General features: G+C 47.5%; 1 protein-coding gene across 1 annotated transcript in view; it reads right to left on the reverse strand.

Annotated features, from left to right (window-relative positions):
- Window positions 1-26,538, reverse strand: part of KIRREL3 (kirre like nephrin family adhesion molecule 3) — a 4,147,526-nt gene that overhangs the window by 1,779,126 nt on the left and 2,341,862 nt on the right. The window lies entirely within an intron of this gene.

Genomic DNA, 26,538 nt, shown 5'->3' on the forward strand with positions numbered 1-26,538 from the left:
ACCCAGAACATTTGCTGTAACATAAGGACCCTTCTGATCAACTGGCACTTCAACTGGTTCCAACCCCCACCCAACGCAATCCTATGCATGCTGCTAATCATGGTACCCAGAGCGGTCATTCCCAGACATTTGATACTGATGCTGCCGATCAAACACATTAGGTCTATCTCGTTGCTGCACGTTAGAATCAAATCGAGCACGATCATTGGAATTCCCTCTGAAGTTCGAAAAACCCCCTCTACCTCTCGGCGGTCCTTGACCACGTCCCTGTCGAGATGCATATAATACCGGACAATCCCTGGCCCAATGACCCAACTGTTTGCAATACGCACATTGATTTCTATTAACATCCGACCGACCCGAAGGGGGGCCATAAAATCCTCCTTTACCTCTCTCAACACCCCGACGAGGCGGACCATACACTTGTGCTAACATCACCTTAGTTTTCAAATCTTTCGATTTCTTCTCCTCATGACCCTTCGCTTCTTGTTCCTGACGCTCATAATACTGAGCCATAGTCAGGAGGGATGCCGGAGACGAAGTGGACCAAGAGCTTTCACTCGCTTTTAATCGAGCTGCTACTCCCGGTAATAAATTCGCCACATATTTATCAACAAAAAGATGTCGACCCGTATCATCCGTAAATCATGAAATGTTTCCTCAAAGCGCGTAAAGAAGTCTGAAACTGACTCATCAACCTTCTGTTTACACGAGGCTAACATATTCCAGTCAATCTTTTTAGGGGGGATAATCGTTTTCAATTTAGTCAAAATAGCGGCTGGGAGATCTAAAATAAGCTGGGGCGGTTTTTGCGCGGGCTTTCTCTCCCTATCTTCATCTTCAAGCTCGGACCATTTAGCTTTAAAAACGGCTAAATCATCCACCTTCCGCACAGATCGCCACATATCCGGTGGTAAAATGAGCCCAAAGAACAAATCTATATCTGCTAAAGTCATAGTACAAGAATTCAAGGCCCCTTCGACCTCTTCATAAAAGGCCGCTGGATTCTTGCGGGGATCAGGCAATGCATTCTTCAATGCCATAACATCAGACCTATGCCAGGGAGTATAAACCCAATTATACACAAAATATCCCCTAGCATCGGGGGAAGACGTGTCTGAACTAGTACCCGCTCCTTTAGGAGGAACATACAAAGGCGCTGCCTCTCGCATCGGTTTAACATGCACTGGTTCGTCCTTATCTGAATTGGAGTTGGACGCCTGTTGTTCGTTCGCCAGCAATCTCGACCGCTCCTCCTCTTTCCGTTGGCGCGCTTTTTCTCTCAGCTGAAGCATCTCATCCCGCAACAAAAACAGCCGTCGGACCGCGTCAGGTACCTGGGAAGGAGAGAAATTACCCGTTCGTAACGCTTTAGAGTCAGATACCACATCTGCAGGCTCAAGGTCATCAGAATATTTCCGAAAAGCTCCTACCACATCATCAGAAAACGTTTCAGCAAAATATAACTTCGCCCTGTCCTGCCAGTCTCCCATCATTAGCAATAACTCTGCGCAAGATACCTTATTGACGAGCGCACGCGAAGAGAGCTTTCGAAGCTCAGCCATATGTTCAGCCGATAACATAGACCGCGTGGTTACCTTATCCGGACCCGACCCGGAATCCTGCGGTCTTGGAGCAGACGCGCCAACATAAGGAGGCGGTGAGCGATCTAATAAATAGAAATCATCTTCAAGATTAGTCAGGACAGGATAGAGCGGCTGACGGACAGCATATTGACCCGATACCTGCAACCTACGTTACTTCTCATGTTTCTCCGCCAATTCTCTTTCCTCCCGACGCTTAGCTTCCTGCGCTCGCACATGATCATTCTTCCGTTGCTCCTTATCAACCAGCGCTTTCTCACGTTTCTCACGCTCACGCACTTCTTTCACCCATACCCGTACACACTCAAACATATCTTGCCTAGCACGCCGCTTACACATACACTGTTCCACATACTCAATCTTACGCATATCAAACGATCCATACAAAGGCCATCGTAACTCAGGATCCTTTTTGGTGTATTTCCTCCACACTGTGCTGTACATTATAGAGGAAAGACCATGCTTCACATACATATCCCTATTAGGAGTCCCCTCTGGGGGAGCTGGAGCAGATTCCTCAAGATTTAACCGGTTTCCAAAGCAGCAGCACCACTTACGGAGTGCGCTAAAAGCAGGCATGCTCAAAAATAATGCAAAATATGCAGTATTATCAAAAATGGCACTTAAACGTTGCGCCGTTCAAATTTAAACAACTCCGGAGAAATATCTCCACATTACCTGCCTATATGTGTTGCAACGCATATATTCCCACAGTAATCAATACAAAATATGACCGGTCATCACAAATCAAACTCAAATAGCCAACCCAGGCTTCAAAACTCGGAGCAAGTACCGTACAACGGTTTTTACCAATCAAGAGTGTCCAGATTCCAACTGCCAAGTTCCAAAATTCGCCCAAACGGCTATCACACGGCAAACCGACAGAGAAGGTCTCAGTCGAGGACCGGCGCCACCCAGATGGTCAGCTCGGAAGGGAAGGAAGAAAAACCTTGGGATGCCAGGACTAAAAACCGCCGCTGGCAGTGATCACATCCCCGGCTAAATTCCTCACCTTCGTCACGACCAGTTCTTCGAGCATCCGAGTCGCCGATGAGCCCCACGTGACGGGCGCCAATTGAGTACAGGCCCCAGCTAGGCCCGCAAGTACAAGGGTTTGCCCTCCTGTGTACGAAAACTAGAAGGAAGTTGGCACGGAAACTGCAAATACAAAGACAGAGTTTATTAACCCTTAAGGGTGGTCCTACAACCCACACAACACTCTTCAGTATTGCATAGGGTAGCACAAAGAACTTGCGTACATGGTCCCCTTTTATACACAACAGAGGGGCTCATAAGTGGGTGGATACAACATAGAGCAAAATTCATTACCATTTATGGACATTTTCGATACAGGATCAATATGTGGGCGGAGTTAACAATTTCCTGAGCCCGCGAAAACATGAACATACAAGGACTAACTGATAACAGGTGTGGTCAAGTCTGGGCATGCGCCAGACGGACAAAGGAGCTATTTATAGACTGTTACTAAGCAGATTACAAGAGCAACTAGCGAAGAGGTAGGACTCTTCTCGTGCAAAGCACGTGGAGACATGACAATACAAAATGGAGTCCGGACATTAGTCAACATAAGACAAGAAACACATTTTGACTGTAGAGAATTCATGTCTTCAGTGAATGCTTAATCATATCGCTGTTTTAGTTTTCAACACGGATACTAAACTATACTCGAAAATCTGGGCCAAAAGGCTGGGGAGGGTCATTGGCGGTCTTGTCTCTCCTTGGCAGCATGGGTTTGTGCCTGGGCGAGGCACGACGGACCACACTCGCCGAGCTATAGCGTTGTTTGATGCCCATGCTGCCGGGGGGGGGGAGAGATGGCCATGATCCTCCTCGACGCGGAGAAAGCGTTTTACCGCGTGGTCTGGGAGTATCTGTGGGGTATCCTTGTAGGTAGGGGATTTGGCCCCAAGGCTATCAGAGCTCTTAGAGCTATGTATAAAGATACGGTGGCCAGGGTGTCAGTGATGGGAGAGAGCTCAGAGAAAATTGTGATCAAGAGAGGGACGCGTCAGGGCTGTCCCTGTTCCCCGATCCTCTTCTCACTATATATAGACCCCCTGATCCAAAGAATCTTGGGCTGCCCTCAGATTAGTCCAGTGACGTTGAACGGGTATAAAAGTAAACTGCTAGCATACGCTGACGATCTGGCGGTTCTTACTACCGATCCGCAGCAGGCGATGCCTGTACTTGCAGAGCTGGTACTTTGGTAGTAGGTCTGGGTATCTGCTAAATGAGGGGAAGACCCAGATTATCTGCACTAAGAACATTATTAAGTCGGACAGTAGATATGTAGACTCAGCGGTTTATTTAGGGGTAAGAATTAACGCCTCAGTGGATAAGATCATCACAGAAAATTATTGCCCCCTTATGGGTTCGATTGAAGCAGAATTAAAAAGGCTGGATGTATTACACCTCTCTCTGGTAGGGAGGGTAAACGTCCTTAAAATGTCAATATTCCCAAAGGTTCTTTACTTGTTTCGTGCCATCCCATTATTGCTGGAGGAAAAACTATTAAAAAATCTGGAATCAATATTTAACAGGTTTATCTGGCAATATGGGAAGACTAGGCGCTCCATGAAGCTTATGTCGCTCCCGTATGAAAGGGGGGGCAGGGCCTTACCAAATCTTCGCTTATATCATCTATCCTGCCTTCTGGCTCAAATGTCAATACTTTTTCAATCGGTCCCGAGCCCGGAAGCGGCCCAGGGAGAGAGTCAGGATCCCCCATCTATTTTTGAGCTTGTATTGGGGAAGAAGGCTGTTGGGCTACTCTTGAGTGAGGTGGATCGGAGATATTATAAGAAGGCCCGGTTTAAGATCGTGGGTGGGGTTTGGGGGACATGAAAAGCCATCCAAAAGCTGCTGGAAATTCCTAAGATTAATGTGCATCTCCTCCTCTGGAACTCTAACCTGTTCCCTCATATGGGTATGGACAGGAATTGCCTGTTTTGGAAAGAACATGGAATTAGAACCATAGGGGACATTATGGAGGGGGGGGGAGGTCCTTAGGTTTGAAGTGATTCAGCACAAGTTTGGGATTCCGTCTAAACCATTGGTTTCTGTATGGACAGCTAGTCCAAACGCTGATGGCCTTTAGACCGAGGATCTCTGTAACAAGATGCTTCCCCTTGATTGATTATTTATGGAACGGGGGTAATAAAATAAAATTTGTCTATAACCATCTATTGGTGGGTATTCAGGACGATTTGGAGAAAACAGAATCTGCAATTGCAGGGAAATTAGGCAATCCTGATGTGGATGTAGATCTAGCACTTGCATTAAATAAGAGACTATTTCGATCTTCTAACCTACGGACTCAGCATTACAAAACGGTGTTTAATTTGTATCTTACTCCGGCGAAGTTGTATGCCTGGGGCTTGGTGGAGAACGATAAGTGTCCTAGATGCGATAATGGTCCTGCGGATCTAATCCACATGTTCCACCAGTGTGATAAGCTATCTACGATATTAAGGGAAACTTCACATTTTCTGGAGGGGCTGCTAGAACGTAGGATTGTTCTTTCCCCTACCCTGATGCTGCTAGGCGTAGATAGGAAACTGGAGCTGGGAAGTGCTGCTGAAGCCTTGGTTTTTATATCTACTGCTGTGCTGTGTATCCTCATTTCAGCAGGCTGGAAAGATTCCTCCCCTCCCACCTTTCAAATGTGGATTGCAAGGCTGCTTGGAGTGCACAATATTGAGTCTTGCCTATACGAGTCAAAAGGTAAAAAATTAAGGGAATTAGGAAGAAACATCTGGGCACCACTTGCCATTTGGAGGAGTTCGAGCGCCTAATTATTGCTTTATTTATTTCCTGATTATGTATGGTTTAGAACTATTGCCTTATTTTTATTAGTTCGGCTTTGTATTATATGCATTTATTATGGTTATTAATTTATAACTTGCTTCTTTTATGGTTTAATAGGAATAACTATATAATGAATTTGTGTAAACTTTTTGTATGACACCAGTAAATCTCAATAAAAAAAATAATAAAAAAAAGGGGTCCTCGAACAAGTTCACCTCCCCTTATGTGTATTGCTGTGGTCCACCTAGGAGACATAAACAGAGGTACAATTACCTGTGAATGCTGGACTTGTATACAGTGTATGCATTGAGCACAAGACATTGACATTACACAAGCATGGAATTAACAATTAATGGGCCTCATTTACAAGAAAGTGCCACAGTGTGGCACCGCAAGCCCTTTGGCTGCTCCACACTGCAGCACTTTAAAAGCAAAAGGATGTGCCATATTTACAATGATGTGTCTCATCCCGTGCTTTCCCCTGCGCTGGTGCATAATTATCTGCCATTCGCCGAAGCAGGCCCCTTGCTCTATGGTGCAAGGACGCCTGTGTCACGGGGATGATTGTTTATGTGCATGAAGGGACACCTTCTTGCACATAAACAATCAACAGAAGTGATTTCCATGTACTATGTGTGCTGAAGAATGCAGCATGCATAGCAAAAAGAAAAAACACAGAAAAATGAATAAATTCCTCATTATTGTACCTCCCGTAACATTGAGATGCATTTTGAGGTTTTTGAATTCTTTGACGCCAGTAAATGTGTCAGGTTCCATGGGTGTTGCGTGGGAACACCAACAGCAACACCCATGGAACACCCCTTTCACACAAAGTGCTGCGTGTGAAGGTGCCATATTTACAAGGACAGGAAATGCCACAGTGGCTTTTCCTGTCCTTGTAAATATAAGGATGCAAAATGCGCTGCTGGCGCATCCAAAAATTGATGCACTGTCGCCGCTGGGGGCTTGTAAATGAGAACCAATGACTTCTGAAGTGCAAACCATGTTGTGTGTCAGAAGTATGGCACAATGATCGTCCAAAATGCAATCATGCAAAAACATAGGGTCTTACTTTCAAGCCCCTTGCACCGCCAGTGCGTCACTTTTAATATTGGAGGAAGCAACATCCGGCGGCGCAAGGGACTTGTAAATAAGCCTCATGTGTGTTTTGGTAGGTATCGACTTACCAATAGGGCCACCGACTTCCAGTCCAAGATGGTCCAGCAAGTCCACCTCTCTGCTGACAACATCCTGCCAGCGGTGTTTTAACTGGTGGACCATCTGATTCATATCATAGATCATAGATCCTTGACGTATGGTGCTGGACCATGTCCCACCTTACCGGCATTCCTTCGGTGGGTATCCTTTGCTGACATGTCCCCCGGTGCTAATCATCCTTGGCAAGAAATGGAAAATGAGCCTAAGTAGACCCCCATACTCATTGTGCAAAGAAAAATAGAATAATACAAACAGAAACTTAAAACCCAACCTTTTAACCTACACCTATCTACTCCAAAAAAGCACAAACACCCTAAAAGACAACAATTTAGACAAGACAAATAGTTGAAGAGGACACTTAAGACAAAAAATGCAATTAGTTCACAAAACACACACAAAGCACATGACAATGTTATCAAACTCTCTCAGCAATGCACAACAGACTTCTCCACCAAGCACACTCCTAGGACTAGTATGTGAAAGAGAAAGTAACTGTGTACTTCCTGATTTGCAGCATGGCTCAGTCATTGCATCATTTCCTGTATGGATGCAACACGTTTTTACGTTTTGCATCGTATTTTGGTCTATGCGTCATTGTTTTATACGCAATTGACATTTATGGATCACATTTGCATGAGTAACGTTTCTAGGTGTTAAATGGTTCCTCATTTGTTGCGTAATGCTCAATGTGGAATCATGCATGTGTACAAGGGATGCAACATGATATTTGTTTTGCGTACGTTTTCAGCAAGATGCGACAAGTTTTGTGTGTTAAAGTGCCTCAACCCAGAATACCATTGAATTGCGAGGTGATGTGTGATTTTTTGTAAGTGATACATCACATAACACTCATGTAAGATTATCTTACAACATGATGCATGATATTTACTATGAGGTGGTAATTTTTGGTTCAGACATGCAGGTACGTCCTTGGATATGTCCTAAATATTTGTTTTTCAGCAAAATTGTGTGATCTTGTGGCTTATTTACAGGCACCTTGCACCACAGGTGCCTCACGTTGCATGATGCACCAGCAGCCCAACCTGCAGCCCAATTCCTATAATGACATAGAGAAGCACCCTGTGTGGGTTTATGTCTGCTTGTAAATATTGCCACTTCTCATGCAGCACTTTCTGTGTTAGGCCTGTAACATGGGTGATGATGTGGGGGTTTCCAACCAACACCCATGTCCACTGTTGCATTTCCACATTTACGAGCAATCATACATGTGCAAATGCATCAGACTGCTATGCCACCCTAGCCTTGGAGTAGCGAGGCAAAACAAGGTGACATGTTTATGTTTCTCAACCATTTTCCCGCTTTCAATGCGAGCTGCATCTGACAACACACATTGGAAGAGGTAATCATCCAAAATTATTGTTTATGTGCAGGAAGGTTCCCCTTTCTGCATCAAAGCATGTTCTTACCACTACGCAGCCATCCTTGCATCATGGTGCAAGTGTGCCTGTGCTGACACATGGCAGCAGTTTTTGCACCTGCGCAGGGTAAAGCACAGAGAACACCATATTTTTTAAATTAAGTTGCATAACTGTGCTTCAATAATAACACAGCACGGCTCTGCAAATAGACTTGCGGCAACACAGTGTGTTACTTTCTCGTTCACAGGGCCAGTTGTGCTCAGTATTGGCACTTTGTAGGGGAGATGTCTTTATTACTGATATGACACATCTCATTATTGCTACTATGCACTGTTGCTTATGCTATGACATTGCCCATTGGCATACGGTTTCACTACATGTATAATTGTTATGGAAATGCCTCCTAATATGAATTTTTGACGGTCACTGCTTGAGGGAGGTGCACATGCTAAATAAAAAAGACTAAGGTATGTACCCATGGGGCCATGCACACAGGCCAATCTGTGTGCCACATCTGTAGATGTTGATAGCGTTATGACTGCACATGGCCTATCTGGATCAATGGTGTGCACACACAAGCGGATACAGCACCTTCAGGTTCATAATATTTTAAGGGGGCAGCAAAGGCGTATGTAGACACATGTTGACCACACAGGGCAGTTGGATGATTGGATGATGGTTGGATGATATTTTAACAGACATGCAAGCATTTAACATTTGATGCTGTTGGTATCTAATGACCTGTGTACAAAAGGAACACACCTGCAAGTCTTTCATGTGCATTTGTGAGTTTATAGTAAACCTTGGTGCTAATTTGTACAAATATAAATTCTCAACATCATGTACAAAATTGGTTGACAATGTGAGTGCGACGTCTTATCCCTGCAGCAGTGTTGAGGATGGCTCTTCGTTCTGCTGCAGCTTCATCGTCAGCATCATCCATTGGTTCTAGGGGTTGTTGTTCTTCATCTCAGGGCACATTATTTTTGACACATATATTGTGTAGTTTTACACATGCCATGATCATCTTGCAAAACATTTCTGGTGAATACAGAAGCCTGCCACCTGATAATCCAGACAACGTAACCTGGCGTTGAACAGGCCAAAGTTTCTCTCTATATTTCAGGTTTGGCAATGTGTATGGTTGTAGGCCTTTTGCGGCTCCGTCTGGGGATATCCAAATGGTGTCATCAACTACATCAGTAGGCCGTAACCTTGATCAGCCGTGAGTGGAAAGTAATACAACACTATTAACTTTTGAACAAACATGATTAAACATGACAAGTGGTGTATGTCATATATGCCAAAATTTGTGTTTATGTTAGAGTTGCACATTGTTTGTGACACGTAACTTAACTTGCTGTGTAACATGTAATAGGCATGAGAGGGGATGGTGTATTGCAGTGCATGATTTTGTGACTGTAATGTGTGAGCTCTTGGAATGTGTAAGTGATACCTGGGTACATAATATGTATGATACACACTTTACCTAATTGTGCATGGAAGACCTAGGCCCATATTTACTATGACATTGCTGCAAGCCATTTGGCTGCACTGAAGTCAGTCACTTTCAAAGCACAGTGATGCAACATATTCACATGAATTGGTTTATTCCATGTGCTTTCACCCTTCTTTGTCACACAATCAGCTGACATGGCCCGGCGCTGGCACCCGTGTACCATGGTGCACAAAAGCCTGCATTGTGTGGAGATTAATTTTGAGCATGAAGGGACACCTTCCTGCACAAACAAAATCCATTTAGGTGATTTCTTCTTTCCATGCATGCTGTAGGATGCAGTACACATTGAAAGAGGGAAATTAAAGGAGGGAAGATGTTAGCATATATCAACATTGTGCCTCACTGTGCAAACCATGGGTTGGCAGTGCATTCTGTTGCATTTCCAGTTTGCATTATTTTGTACTTCAGTAAATGCATCAGGATACATGGGTGCTGTGTTGGAACACCCACAGCCACACCCATGTCACACCCCATACACTCAAAGTCTTACATGAAAAAGTGCAGTATTTACAATGCACATAGAAAGCCACACATGGTGGATTCATGTGTCCATGTAAATGTGGGCCGGCAGCTTCCGGCCACGTTGCATTACACAATGAGGGGTACCAGCAGCGCAAGGAGCTTGTACAACATCACACTTGTCGTTTGTGCACTGGACACAAAAATAGAAGGTGTGACCTATTACATAGATTGTGCTGCACCCATGGCTGACACTTACTCATGCTGCCATGAGGGCAGCACATTCAATAGATATGCATATCAGCTTTCAATTATTTGCTCCACGTGTTACTGTTCATGTGGTTGATAAAATGCAATTTTGACAGATGTTTCATGTTCCATTGAAGGCAGGTGCAGTGACTAGGTGCACATGCATGCAAGTTTATGTCTGTGTTAGCCATAGGACACCCTTTCAAGCCTCAGTATGGCTGATCTCAGTGGGCACACTGACAGCGCCACACCTTCGAGGTGGTACAATATTTGTGCGCATGATGGGAGCTTCTGGTACTCTGCTCTTGGGCCTGTGATACTGTGCAGGCATAGGGCCAAGGGTATTTTCTCATTTGCATGTATTCACAGACACCATGCAATAGTGGATAAGTTGCCTTTGACAGCACCTTTGCCTTATGGGCACATATTCATTCAGCATCTCATGACGTGAGTTACATGAATCTGTGGCCACCTCTGTAATTACAAAGTGCCCTGGGGGCAACCTTAGAGGGCATGTAGGAGAGTGGCATCGACTGCATAGTTGCCCCCAACTTTTTGCTGATGTTTTAACTGTTTTATGACTCTAGCCAGGCTGTGGCCCTGCTATCCAGGACCCCAGCCTATGTGCAGCATATCTAGATGATATTGCTGTCATTCACGCTCCCAGGATATTTGGCCAGTACATTGGTGAAGAGTCCCCGATGGTCCACAATGGCCTGGACATTGATGGAATGTGTGTGCTTCCTGTTATGGTATAGATGTGAAGTTGCTGCAGGAGATATGAGCTGTACATGCATGCAGTCCATTGCACCAAGAACATGTGGGAAGCCTGTGATGCCATAGAAGCCTTGTTTAATCTACATCTGCTGATGTTGTGTGTTGCGGAAATGGAGGTACTGTGATGTGAGCTGAAGGATGGCATCCAGGACAAAAGGGAGGAAGGCTAAAAAAGAGGCCTGGGAGACACCTGCCACTTTTGCTGCTGTGGTTTGGAAAGATCTTGAGGCCAACATGTGTAAGACCGCCAGTAGACGCCCTCTTGAGGTGAAACATTTTGATGACGTCTTCATCTCTGTGCCCAATGAGGATGGTCCTTAGGTGATAGATGCGCTCCCTTCCCTGCGCTGCCTTTGTGGTGATGGAGGTGGGTGCGGTTGTGTTATTTGGGCAGTTGGTTGTCGTCTTTTCAGTCCAACTCCCAGCTGCAAGATTAGGAGGTCCATGCTGTCTAATCTACTGCAGGACTGCTCTGTTAGGCTTAGCTTTTATTTCAATGGCACATGCGTCATTTCCTACACGTGGGATTGTGAGGCGCAGGGATTCTAACGCAGTTCTCAAGATGTGTGACGCAGCCAACGCGGTCAATGTTTGTAAATATCCCAGCGCCAGTAATGCAGGAGATTTCATGTTGGAACGCCTACCTCAAATATTTTAATACTTTGGTGGCACAGCAGGTTCTCACGCAGTTCAATTCCGACGCAGTGCTGTCTTCCATGACGCATCTCCCTAGATGCGTCATTTTGTAAACAAAAAAACAACAACGATGCTTTACTAAAAGTGACGCACCAGTGGCGCAAGGGCTTGTAAATCTGCCCCTACCTGTTTACTGAACGAAAAACACATATGCAGCAGCCAAGTAATCATGCAATCACTGACACACTACTCATGCTCTAATCCAATTAGCTAATCGCTATGCATGTACTTAAACAATCATGTATGCACTATCCTTGCACTCTATAAATCATCTGTATACTATCTATGCACCCCTGCAATCATCCAGACACTAAAGTTACACTCATTTAATCATCCAACCAGTGTCTATGCATGTATTGAATTATTGAGCAATTAGTCATGCACTTATCTAACCATTCAGGCACTACTCATGCACTCAACCAAACACTAATATAGTAGTGACATACTCATGTAAATATGCAGGCAGTAACTATGCAGATATGGAATGACCCATGGAGTTCTGACATACTCAGGAAATCATCTAGGCAGTACCTGTATCCTCAAAGAATCACCTAGGTACTATGCATGCACCAATTCAATCATCCAGAGAGTATTCATGTATTCAACCACAAATACATGTTTTTACAAGTTTTACTGAAGAGTATGCACTCTTTTAGAACCATCTGTTGAATTATATATGCAAGCTGTGACATACCCTGTGGTTGTAGTTGGAAGAATTAGTGAGGTATATGCTTTGATAGACATTAACGTGCAGATTGTTATATGCACTGTTTACCAAATTTTAAATCTGATGTATTTAAGTAGAACAGTACAGAGATAGTAAATAGACCACTAACAGTGGTAGAGAGGCATCCAATAGCTCTTATGGTGTGTTTTTGTATTTATAGTGCTGATACACTGTATGTAATTGTACACTTGGGTCTAAATTGAGAAAAAAGTATTGCAGTGCAGAGCTGCAAGCCATGTGGATGCGCCATGCTGCATTACTTTCAAAGCACAAGGATGCGTCATATTTACAATGTGATGGATCCCTATGCTCTCCCCTGTGCTGGTGCAGAACTGGCTGCCATGCACCAACAGAGGTGTTGAATAGTTAGGAGGAGAGTCAATCTCCTCCCCCCAGCCAGCGGTGTCCAGTTCTTCACCCCCGCCACCACAATGTCTTCAACCTTTACCCAGTCCGTAGCAATTAAGTTGTGGTCTTGCTCAGTCCAGGTGGGCGGAATTCTCCTCACTTCTGATGTAGAAGGTCCCTCCTCCTCTTCCTCTTCAGTTGTGAAGAGAGATCGTGGCCGCTGGTGCACCAACGATGTCCTACTCCGACCTGGGTCCTGGTCCTGGTCCTCCCGGCCGGCTGAGCCCACTGAAAAAGAAGACACATCACAATGTAGTGGTTTTACACATCAGATCGACAAACATAACTTCTCCTCTGATCACACTATACAAATATAAGTGACTTTGAGCCTAAAATACGTGTATGTTCACTGTGATCTCCTGATTTGACTCACTCATAGACATCTTACTTGAACTTAGATGGCTTACACTTCTGTACTGACCAAACCTCACCTTCTACACTCTTGTAATCTGTGTTTCTTGTCATTGCTACATAGGCATCTCCCAATGCCAGTCTACAAAAGGAGATCCCAGACAGTCCGGATGGTATTGGAATGGTTTTGTGATATGGAGTCTCTGCACTTTTACACTTCCTAACAAATATCATCTGGTGTGTAGATTTGGGTGTACATCTCCAAACAGGGGCCGAGATAGTAGCTTTGCTAAGTGGGGAGTCTAACATGTATCAACATGTTAGACTTCCCTCACAACAGCAGAAAGTCTAGTGCCACATTTTGCCTTTGAAGACTGCTCATGTAGTGCCGTACCCTGGTGAACAGTTGTGGCTAGTTGTTACAGCTACCTTGACTAGACAAATGACATACAGACCACTGTTGGGAAGACGTGTGTATGTGTACGTGTACCCACTTAGAGAAGTTGGTATCACTTAGGAGTGAGGCAAGAATCTCAAAGTCTGTCTTAACTCCACATGATGATCTGTCTTAATCAGAACCCAATCTCACCAACGACAATGCAAGTTACAGCATCCACCATCCATAGGCCTCTCATCCACACACTGGACAGTGTCTGTACCATTCCTCACCCAATGCACACATCAGTTATAATCCCTTTGGTTCACTGGTGATGGTGCGGGCAGTGCAATTGTATATACAAATGCACGTGTGTTGCTCTATTCCCCCGGGGGTATACAAAAACTACTACTCTCAGAATGCACTCTGTTCAGTGCATTCTATGTTCTACAGCAAGTCTTTGGCCGCATAATAAGTGTTGCATATGCACAGAATAGGCAAATGGAGGCATGGGACACATGATGGTACAGCTCTGTCATCCCTCACATCATACTTTCAGACACACATTGCAGTTAATGCGCTTACCAGCTCTCTGCTGCTCATGCTCCTCCAACTGAGCATGGAGAGTCGACCAGGCTGCCCTCAGGACCCTTCTGTACAGTGCCAGAGTTTCCGGAAATAGACCAGAACCCATTCTTTCATACCGGAAACGACATACAGGAAGTGGTAGGCAGGAAATACATCTCAGGAAGTTGCTGGCAGCAATTGTGTGTTCATTGTGAGTCATCCTTTGTCACAGATCAGATCCTCTGCCATCCTTCTGCTCTGTAGCGAAGATCCCAAAAATGTCACATAAAAGGAATATTAGAGACGTGAAACAAAAGGTAGAATGGACCATTAAATTATGGTTGGCCTGGGAACAGGATGTGGCCAGGCACATCACATGCCTGAAGAATTTGCTCCTTTCCATTGTGGTACATGTAGTCCATATTTTGCGCTCAACTCAAGAGTTGACAAACAAGTTACTTACCTTTGGTAACAATATATCTGTAAGAAACATAGGTTAGTTATAGATTCCTTACCTTAGAATTACCCCCAGGCGTCAGACTGGATCCGGAAAGTTTTTCGTCTGCAGTCCCTCTGCAAGTCGAATGGTTGTGTCGGTTGGCTCTGCGTCCGTCATTGGCGTCGTGGTTGCTGGGATGACGTTGCGGTAGCTACTTAGACGCCCCCATTGTACGCTGACGCCAGTTCTGTACAAGACGTTCCCCGCCAGAAACGCAGACACCATGCAAGATACTGACCACCTGGTGCACAAAATTAGGGCCCTGAAAGGATGTCCTTAACCCTAAAAGTCTGTTCGCAGAATGGGGAGGATGGGTGGGGTGGTAAAGAATCTATAACTAACCTGTGTTTCTTAAAGATATATCGTTACTAAAGGTAAGTAACTTGTTCATCTGGAAGAAACAATTAGTTATAGATTCCTTACCTTAGAATAGATACCCCAGCAATACCGACCCTTTAGGTGGGTCTGCAAACCAAGTTCACACCAGAAAGTCCTGGAGAAGAGAACAGCCAAAGAAGCAATGTCTCCGGACTTGGCTGTAGTGAACGTGGGCAAAGAGGCATACGTCACTGCCTGGCAAATGTCCTTCAGAGGGACTCCTCGTCCCAAAGCAGTAGTGGCTGTCATCGCCCTAGTGAAATGGGCACTGTTAGAACTGGGGGTCTCTAGTTGGCCGAGGTAGGTACCGTTGACCGAATAGGGACCCTTGCTTCTAGTCAGCATAAGGGGGTACACCCCCTTGGTAGCTTGGCACGAGCAGACAGGCTTATCTCAGAGGCAGTGTGTAAAGCATTTGTGAACACATACAGTAATACAGTAAAAACACTACAAATGGACACCACACCAGTTTAGAAAAATAAGTAATCTTTACTAGACTTAACACAAGACCAAAGGACAAAAATCCACAATAGTGCAATTAAAAATAGACTTTAAAATGGTAGAAAATAGCTTAGTTCAATATACATGGTAAATGAGACACTTTACTCTTAAAGTACCTTGGATGTGTCACGCAATACAAACAAAACGGTCGCAGTGAAGGTGATGCGTCCGTTCCTTGCTTTGGGGGAGGTGATGCGTCGGTTCCTTACCGAAGAGGAGGTGATGCGTAGGTTTGTTACTGTGATCCGGTGCGATGCGACAAGATGGCGCTTCAATGTGATGCGACGATCTGGTGCAATGCGAAAAAATGGCGTCTTGATGTGATGCGACAACGTTGGATGCGATGCATGCACGCCCGACGGCCGTGCGGCGACCTCGATAACTTCTGAGCCATGACAGGTCCTGCGACACGCTTCTCTGGTGATGCGACGGCGACCTATGCGGCGGCGACACGCTTCTCTGGTGATGCGACGCACATTGTCGATGATGCGACAGCGAACAGCTGCAGTTGCTTCTTCGGCGATGCGACGGCAACTGCTGCGGCAGCGACACGCTTCTCCTCGTTGTGTCGCGCTTCCAGCTCCCCGCGACTCGCAGTCTTCTCAGAGGGCCCAAACAACAGTAGGCGCCTCTCTGCAGGCAGAATTCCACAGCAGGGGAATTCAGGGGAGCTGGGGGTGAAGTCTTGTATCCCTGAGACTTCAGGCAGGAGGCAAGCACAGTTCAAGCCCTTGGAGATTCTTCTTCAAGTTTGCAAAAGTACACACAAAGTTCCTTTTCTCCTTTCCTTGCCAATAAAGTAACCACTGCAGGCCAACCCCAAAAGCCCAGCACAGGGGCAGTCTCCTCCTTCAGCTTCTTTGGTTCTTCTTGGCAAAGGGTCGTCTTGATTCCCAGAAGTGATCTAAAGTTCTGGGGTCTGGGTCCCTCCTTTTATACACCATAATCATTTATCTCTGAAGGCAGAGAGTGTCTGTACCTAGTCCAAACCAGTTGTGTGCTGTCCTGGAGCACTTTGTTTACAGGACTCCTTCTTTCCTTTGACGGTGTGGGCCAGGGTCATCAGACGCACCACAGAAGGTGGAGCCAGCATTGTGGAAGGCAGGCACAGCCCTATTCAGGCCCAGGTGCTACTCCTCCCACCATTCCTCATGCAGTTAGGTCTATTCAGCCTTGTGCTGACTCACCCTGTCTCCTGGAGTCGCCCCCAGCCCCTGTCACTCACAAACCAGACATGGAATACACAACCTAGCAGAGGCAGGCTTGGATGGTTAGGCAAGAAAATACCTACTTTATAAAAGTGGTATTTTCAAACACAGAATGTTAAAACCAACTTCACTAAAAGATGTATTTTATCATTCTGAGTTTAGGCATTCTAAACTCGAATTTCTACCTAGTTCCCAGAGTCAGTTAGGATTATAAGATGTTATAATCAAACCGCCATTCTGGCCTATGGGAACAGGTAGCCTTGCAATAGTGAAATAAAAAATTGGCTGTAATTCACTATCAGGACATGTCACACACATCAGCGCATGTCCTACCTTTTACATACAATGCACCCTGCCCTTGGGCCTACCTTAGGGGTGACTAATAAGTAGAAAAGGGAAGGTTTAGGGACTGGCAAGTGGGTGCACTTGCCAAGTCGACATGGCAGTACTAGACTGCAAACAGGCTCTGCAATGGCAGGCCTGAGACACACTTTACAGGCTGCTTCTGTTGGTGTCACAATCAGTGCTGCAAGCCCACCAGCAGCATTTTATTTACAGGCCCTGGGCACACAGGGGGCACTATACTAAGGTCTGACAAGTAAATCAAATAAGCCAAATATATCATACCAATCATGTAGTCACTAATCCATTACAACAATTTACAATAGAGAGCATATGCACTTTAGCACTGATCAGCAGTGGCAAAGTGCCCAGAGTCATAAAGCCTACAAAAACAGGTCAGAGAAAATACAGGAGGAAGGCAAAAAGTTCATGGATGACCCTGCAAAAAGGGCCAAGTCCAACAGGCGCATAGCCCCACTGGAGGCTCCTTTTTTGCTAGAGAATAGCAGGCTTTAATACACAAAATGACCCATCTAGAAATGGTCCGCTTGTGTACGGCCTGACCTTTCTTGGTGCCCACATAGCCAACAAAGAGCTGGTCATCCAACTGTTTGGTGCGATCCAGATATAAGGAAAGTGCCCGTTTTCGGTCCAGACGGTGGAGCCTCTCTTCCTCTTTAGAAGGATGCGGAGGTGGAAAGAAGGTGGGCAAAGTGATGGTTTGCCCAATATGAAAGGAGTTGACTACCTTGGGAAGAAAGGATCGACGAGTTCTTAGGACAACCTTGTCCGGATTACTGCCAGAAAAGGAGGCTTAGATGAAAGGGCCTGGAGCTCACTCACTCTTCTGACAGATGTGATGACCACCAGGCATGCAGTCTTAAGAGTTAAGAGTCTGAGAGGATAGTTGTGAAGCAGCTCAAAGGGAGCACACATCAAATAGGTCAAGACCAGATTTGAGTCCCACTGAGGCATTACGAAGGGGATAGGAGGAAAGAGATGAGAAATGCTCTTAAGAACGATTTACAACCGGGGACTTGAAAAGAGAAGGCTGATTAGGAAGCCTAAGAAAGGCTGAAATGGCCAAGAGATAGCCCTTGATAGTGCCCAGAGCAGAGCCCTGCTGGGCAAAAGAAAGGAGGAACAAGAGAACCTCAGAAAGAGGGTCGGAAAGGGGATCCACAGCCTTTGCTGCGCATCATGCCACAAATTTGTTCCATCAACAGGCGTATACCGTCTTAGTGGAGAGACGCCTGCCTGCCAAGATTACATCACAGACTTCGGGAGGCAAGTCGAATGACATCAACTGCCGCCGCTCAATACCCACGCAAGGAGGTGGAGGCTGGACAGGTTTGGGTGGAGGACCGGTGTAGGAAAGTAGTATCTGCTTCTTATGGTTACCCCCACTTTTTGCTAATGTCACACTGATTTTGGCCTAGTCTGACTTGGATCCTGCTATCCAGAACCCCAGTCTATCTGCTTTCTCCTGTAAATTGCTTTGCATGTACGTTAGGTACAATCCAGATTGGATTCTGGGGTACCCTTATCAGTCCCTAGTATATGGTACACCATGTACCCAGGGCATAGGTACCCCAGAGGCCTCCCATGGGCTGAAGCATGTATTGTGCCACCTATGAGAGCCCATCCAAATTGACATGACCAGCCTGCTACAGCAGACTGTGTAAGCTGGTGCTTGCACCACTTACATAAGACATAGGTTCACTATATCTATTTAAATCACTACACTTAAATACCTAACAGTAACCCCTATGGCAGGCCTTAACAATCCTGAAGGCAGGGTGCTGGGTTTTACAATAGAAGGTGCCCCTACTTGAGCAGAGCCCCTCTGCAGCCTTCGGAGACCATTCTCCGGGGTTGCCTGTGATGCAGCCAGACATATATGTTTAAGTGCTTTATAACCTCGCGGTAAATGCTAACTTTACAATGGCTGCTTAGAAACACGTCGTGTTTGGTGTCAAACACCTTGGAATTCTACCTCTCCGCCAGTAAATGGCGGAGGGAGGTATGATTCCACCCTTCTGAAGAGGCATATGTGGGTCACCGGTATACCCGGTACCATCTTTCTCGACCTTAGCAGCACAAAATGGATGCTGCCAGCCACAGACATGATTCTGCTCTCCTGCTGCTGTGCCAAGCTCACGCAGAGGAAGGCATGACAATAGGCATCCCGTCACAAGGTTGGTGCACTCTTAAAGTGCCAAAAAGTCTACACTGGGGGCGCATTTGGTGTCCCTGTGCATAGTCCAGCTCAAACTAGTTTCAGGAGCCATGTGCTCCTGCTCTGGTGCGAAACTGGACAAAGGACAAGGACGTAGCCACCTCTCTGTCCTGCCCCTCCCCTAGGAGGGTTCACAGAATCTTTCCAACCCCTTCCACTGGGTATAAAGTGCGTAACCTGGGTACAGGACTTTAGATTTTACCTGGACAAGATTCTGCTAAGAAGAAACCAAGTACTTCGACTGCCTGCACGACGCTGGACACCTGAAGAATCTACCTTGGAGTAAAGGAGTTACTCCCCTGCAAAAGCAGGCACCTAAACACATCTGACCAGTTAGCTTCTCCCAAGCTCCTGAGGACTCTGAATATTTCAGCAACACAGGAGGTGGGTTCCCGAAGGTCCTCGAGGTCGATCTGCCCTCTGAGAGATTCTGAGACCAGTATCCCTCGTGGGGACCCCCGTGTACCGCGCACATTTGGAGTTGCATATGCTTAGTGACAATTCAAGAGCCTGTGCTTCAGACTCTGTGTAGTCCCGAGCAGTATTTGCACTGAAGATTTCTGGCCTCCACTCCACGAGTGTCCAGTGGGCTGGTGCTTTGCAGACTTGCTTGAGGTCTCCTCGCGATCCCTGGTCCGTTGGCCTGTGGGTCCTGGCGAGGGTCACCTTGCCAATTCTTGGGCTTACCAGGTTGCTCCAGACGTCCCCTGACTCTCCATTGCTAGGAGAGTCCTCTGGACCTTGCTGGTTCACATTGTAACCTGTTTCCTCTGACCGCGTGGGTTGCAGTTGCCAAGGCTTGTTGGTGCTCCATCCAGACATCGACCCCTCAGCTCTCGACATCCTTCTTGTGCAGCTCCCCTCCGTACTCTAGTTGTCCTCAACGTCTCCTGGTCCCCGTAGCTGCAGAGTCAAGCAACCCTTCTTTGCACCTGAAGCACCTGACATCGGTGGGCATTCGACTACCGGGCCCCTGATCACCTGAAGTGACCCAGACTCTGTCCCCTCTGCTTTCAGGTTCTTCTCACCTTAGATTCGGACACTCTTTGCCCTCCTGGCAGTAGGACTTCGTTGCAGCTCTCCACTGAAAACGACGAAGGTTTCCGACACCACTTGACCCCTGTGCACCCGGCTCCTCTGGGATAGGTAACACGGGTACTTAGGTACTCACTGGTGGGTTGGCCTTAGAACCTCCTAAGTTCCAAAGGGTTTGCTCGAAGTCCTCTTAGAAGTGTCCTTAACTCTTTAAATTTCTAACCGCGACTTTCCATAGAGTTGTACGGAGAACAAGTCTATGTTTCCTCACTGCACCCGTCCTCCATGGTCTACCCGTGTCACTCCTCTGGGTGGTTCCTTGGGTGGCCCCAGCGATTCTATGTGCTCTAGGCACTGTCTATTGAAGTCGCTGTTGTTATACCATTTTTTTAGTATATGGTTCGGTCTCCCCCTGGAGCACGCTGTGTATTTTGCTATTTACGAATGTTCTCTTGATTTAGTATTGTGTGCTTTATTCCCTAGCCTCATGTAGAGACTAGCAGAGAGTGCTATATTAATAAATACATATTTTTATATAATCACTGTGTGGTTCTTTTTTCATTTAATCATTTAGAAGGTGATATTCTGGCAAAACAGGCGGCTTTACATTCCTTCAAAATTAAGCCTGAAGGCTGCTCTCCATAGCTACCACTAGGATAGCTTTCAATAAGGTTATCTTTGACCTCATACATCATAAGGGTTATGTGGCCTTGTACAAGGTGCCTACTTTAACTAGTGGACAGCGTATACCAACCCACCTTCTCACAACCGTCCCCTGCTGCTACAACAGAAGATCCTCCCGATGAGGCAGACGGATCGGAGAATTGATGGCTAGATGCAGTAGCTCGGGATACCAGACTTTTAGTGCCCAATCCGGAGCCACAAGAATGACTTGGGCCCGGTCGCGCTTCATCTTCTTCAGCACTCTGGGCAGAAGTGGTATAGGCGGAAAAGCGTACAACAGACCGCAACTTCACTCGCAACGAAAAGCGTCACCTAGCGAGTGTCGCCTTGGAAATTCAAACGGGCAGAATTGCTGACATTGCACATTCTCTTCGGTGGCAAATAGATCCAACCAAGGTTCTCCACACTGCTGAAAGAGACCTTGCACCACCTCCAAGTGAAGATGCCATTCGTGATCCATCATGCACCTGTGGCTGAGTTTGTCCGCCCTGGCGTTCAGAGAACTTGCCAGGCGTTGAACTACCAGTGATATGCCCTGATGTTCCAGCCATGTCCAGAGGCGGAGGGCCTCTTGACATAGGGTCCCGACCCCCACCCCGTTTTTTGCAGTACTACATGGCAGTGGTGTTGTCTGTGAACACCTGCACTACTCTTCCCCAGACAGAGGGAAGGAATGCTTTCAGTGCAAGACAGATTGCCCGTAGCTCCGGAAGGTTGATGTGGAACTCGGACTCCGCCAGAGACCAGAGCCTCTGATCTCCACCTCCCCCATGGACCGCCCCATCCCAGCAGTGATGCATCCATCACCACTGTAAACTCTGGTTGAGTAAGGGAGAGGGATCTGTCATTGACCTAATGCTGATTCGTGAGCCACCACTGCAATTGGTGTGCAGTGCCCTCCGAGATCTGGATGCAATCGGACAGATTCCCCTGATGTTGCGCCCACGGGAACTTCAGGTCTCACTGCCGAGCCCGCATATGCCACCTGGCATGATCCACCAGCAGGATGCAGGAGTCCATCAGGCCCAGTTGCCGGAGGGTCATCCTGACCGAAACCCAGGATAAGGGCTGAAGGATCAGAATCATAGCCCTAATATCCCGGACTCGCTGCTCGGGAGGATGGTCCCGAAACCGCGTCGTGTCCAGAACCGCACCGATAGAGAAGAGCTTCTGAGAGAGAATCCGGTATGACTTCATCACGTTGAAGGAGAACCCCAGCGAATGCAGGAGGTCGACCGTAGTCTGGAGGTGGGAGATGATTGTATGGGGCGAGCCCGCCTTTAACAACTAGTTGTTGAGATAGGGAAAGACTGGGACCCCTGATCTTTGCAGATGAGCTGCAACCACCGCCATCACTTTCGTGAACACTCGAGGGGCGCTGGTAAGGCTGAAGGGGAGCACAGTAAACTAAAAATGCTTCTGGCCTACCTTGAACCGCAAGTAGCACCGGTAGGCCGGCAGGACGTGAATGTGAAAATAGGCGTCCTACAAGTCCAACGCTACCATGCAGGCATTCAGGGTCGAGGGAAGATAAGACCTGAGCGAACGTCAAGATTTTGAACTTCTCCTTCCGGAGGAAGCTGTTGACGTTCCTGAGGTCCAAGATAGGACGCAGGCCCTTGTTCTTCCTGGGTACCAGAAAGTAGTGGGAATAGCAACCACGACCTACTTCTGGGCCAGGAACGCGCTCAATGGCTCCCTTGGCCCAGAGAGCCATAACTTCCCGCTGAAGAAGGACCAGGTGATCCTCCGACATACGATGGTACTGAGGTGACATAGCTGGGGGGATAGCCTCGAAAGGGAGGAAGTAGCCACTTCGCACTATCTGCAAAACCCACCTGTCCGACGTGATGGTGCGCCAGTGGGGGAGGTGATGGCAGATCCTGCCGCCCACTGTCGATTGATGGGCCTGAAAGGTCGTAGTAGGAAGGTTTGGAGGATAAAGCAGAGGGGGGGGGGTTGGTTGATGAACTGGCCCGCTCGCTGGCCTTCAGAACCACGGCGGTGGTTCCCACGTCCCTGGCCGCGTGAAGGTTGTGCAGCTTGCACCGGCCTGTGGCTCTGGGCAGGACATACTTGGGCACCCCTTCCGTAGCCACGAAAAGGGTGAAAAGCAGACTGTGCAAGGTGGTTGGAGAGGCCCAAGGACTTGGCCGTAGCCCGTGAGTCCTTGAAATGCTCTAGAGCGTTGTCTGCTTTGTCGCTAAAAAGGCGTCGGCCATCAAAGGGCATGTCCGTAAGAGTGCTCTGGACATCCCCAGAAAAGCCAGTCGATGTCATCCAGGCGTAGCGACGAAGGGCTAACGACGTGGAAATCGTACTGGCTAGAGAGTCGGCGGTATCCAGCCCACAGCGGATGGTAAACTTCGCTGCGTCTCTCCCTGCGGCAACAGCCTGGGAGAGTACGTCCGGGCCTCCTCTGGACACTGAGGCAGCACTTGCGCAACCGTGTCCCACACAGAGTGAGAATAACAGCCCAATAGAAATTCAGTGTTTACCGACCACAGTCTCAAGCTGGCGGAAGAAAAATTCTTCTTCCTAAGATGATCCAGCTTCTTGGATTCCCTATCTTGTGGAGCACTAGGGAATGTGCTCTTGAAAGTAGAGGCTAGGACCACCAAGCTCTCCGGGGTGGGGTATTGGGAGAGAAAAGTGGGGTCGCCCGTGGCCGGGCGGTGGCACCGGGCAATCATCCTATCCACGGGAGCCGCCGTGTTGGGCCTGGACCAGGTGCCAAAAGGATGTCTGTTAGGGTTTCATTAAACGGAAGCAGGGGCTCCACCGTAGGGAGCTTGAGTGCCTCAACCACCCTACGCAACACCACTGCATAGGAAGCTCCCTCCTACGTAGCCATGGTAGGAGGAGACAACATGCTAATGTCTGGGGAGATATCGAGACCACTGGCATCCCCCAGGTCCTCACTCCAGTCCAGATCATAATCCAACTGGTCGGTCAGAGGGTCACCTGACCCCTTCCAGTCCTCCTCCTCGTCCTCTGGGTACCAATCTGGCCTGAAAGGGACCCCAGGATTGAACAGGGGTACAAAGACACCACTCGGCGAAAGTCTTCGGGGGACCCACAAGCCAGCAGGCAAGGGATAAGGAAGACGCCTTGTGAGGAAATGTTTTACAGGAGCCCACCGTCAATCGGGACGGGGTAGGCCTCTGATTTTCGGTGCACAACCTGCTGGAGGCTTGTGCCACAAATGGTCCAATGCACAAGTTCGTAGACCGTAGTGAAGGGGTTGCACTCAAAAATAGTGCACGGTACCCAGGTATTGCTGTTCCTCGTCACTCGTGGGGTCCACTCGCCACAGCTTTGCTGGGGACTCACAATGGCCGTCGAGAAGTCAGGAAATCCACTTCCGGGGCTGCAGGGACTTTGGACTCCTGTGGGAATGGGAAAGTTTGCGACCGTTGATTAAGGTTTTTGGTGCCTGCCAAGCAGGGGAGACACTCCTCGACTCCAAGGGAGATTCTTCTGTCTTCCAAAGGTAGTGGAAAGTCGAAGGGCCAGGATTCTTCTTGTAGAGCGTCGTCCAGGGATATCTGATTTGCAATGGCAAGGTTTCCCTATCTTATACTGAAGGTAGGGGAGGGACTAGCTCTATGACCACTCCTCTGGGACGGTCAGGGTAGTGGGTGGTTACACCCACTTCCCTGAGTCCAGTTTCATGCCAGAGCAGGGACAGGTAGCCCCTGAACCGGTTTGAGCTGGCATATGCACAGAGGAGCCTACTGCTCCCCCCGTGCAGGACTTCAAAGCACTCTAGAAGAGCACCCACCCAGCCCCAATACTCTGAATCCTGTATGGAAGGTGGTTACAGGATGCCTATTGTTGGGCCTCCATTCACTGCGAGTTTCGGTCAGCAGCAGGAGGGCAGCCCAGTGTCTGTGCTGGTGGCATCCATTTTGTGATGCCAGGGCTCTTTCAGATTTCTACCGTGTACATGTCGTCCCCTCTAGAAGGGTGGGATCATGCTCCCACATCATGGAAGGATGTGGGGGTATGATTGCAAGTTGTTTGACACCAAACACGACATGTTTTGAGGCAGTCATTCCAAAATTAGCATTCACCGGTAGGTTATAATGCACTTAAAAGTATATGGTTTAACCGCATTCACAAACAGCCACAGAGAATAGACTCTGCCAGCTGCAGAGGGGTCCTGCTCATGCAGAGGCACCCCCTCACATTGTAAACGAAGCACCCTGCCCTCAGGATTGATAGGGCCTGCCTTAGGGGTGACTGATAGGTGTATATGTGTGTGTAAGGTGAGATATAGGGAAGTTATACCTCTGTGAGGAGTGCTAACACTACCTGACCCAGGCTGCAGTAGCAGGCCTGTGGTGTCAGATTTAGTCTGCTTCCCAGGGGTGGCATAATACATGCTTCAGCCCCTGGTAGGCCTGTTAAGTACCTATGCCCTTGGTACCTAGGGTACCATATACTAGGGGCTCATAAGGCACCACAGCATCCAATCACTAGTGCATCTAATATACACTCCAAGTCGTTTAGAGAGAACAGAGAGACTGAGGCCCTGATTAGCAGGGACCCAGCCAGACTATAGCCAGAAACCAGTGTATACATCAGAAAAAAAGTGGGGGCAACATAAGTGCAGATCCTACTCTCCTACACAACCCCCCCCCAAACGCAGGGACACTAAACTAACCTTGACCAGTTGAGTCTTCATGTTCTAAGTGGAAATACCTTGAGAGTCCATCTGCATTGGCATGTTGGGTCCCAGGTCTATGTTCCACTGTATAGTCCATCCCCTGTAGGGAAATGGATCACCTTAGCAGTTTAGGATTTTCACCTTTCATCTGTTTGAGCCATAGGGGGGGCTTGTGGTCAGTCTGAACTATGAAGTGAGTGCTAAACAAGTATGACCTTAGCTTCTTCAGGACCCACACCACAGCAAAGGCCTCCCTCTCTATAGCTGACCAACGTTTCTCTCTAGGGGTCAGCCTTCTGCTTATAAAAGCCACTGGCTGGTCTTGACCTTCGATATTCAGTTGAGACAGTACAGCTCCCACACCCAGCTCTGAAGCATCTGTTTGGACAATGAACTTCTTTTTGTAGTCTGGACTCTGCAAGATGGGGCAGTGCACATGGCCTGCTTTAGGTCATCAAATGCCTTTTGACAGCTAGCTGTCCACTGAACCTTTTTTGGCATTTTCTTATAGGTAAGATCATTTAAGGGGGTCACTATAGATCCATATCCCTTAACAAACCTCTGACAGTACCCAGTCACCCCGCAAAAAGGCTCTAACCTGTGTCTGGGTGGTTGGAGCTACCCATTCCATTATGGTCTGGATTTTGCTCTGCAATGGTTGAACCTGGCCACCACCTACAAGGTGGCCCAGGTACACAACCTGACTCTGCCCTATCTGGCACTAAGTGGCCTTGATAGTGAGGCCTGCTTTTTGCAGGGCCTCCAAAACATTTCTGCGGTGGACCAGGTGATCCTGCCAGGTGGAACTAAAGACAGCAATAT

Source organism: Triturus cristatus, chromosome 3_2, assembly GCF_964204655.1.
Source record: "Triturus cristatus chromosome 3_2, aTriCri1.1, whole genome shotgun sequence".
Lineage (NCBI taxonomy): Eukaryota > Metazoa > Chordata > Amphibia > Caudata > Salamandridae > Triturus > Triturus cristatus.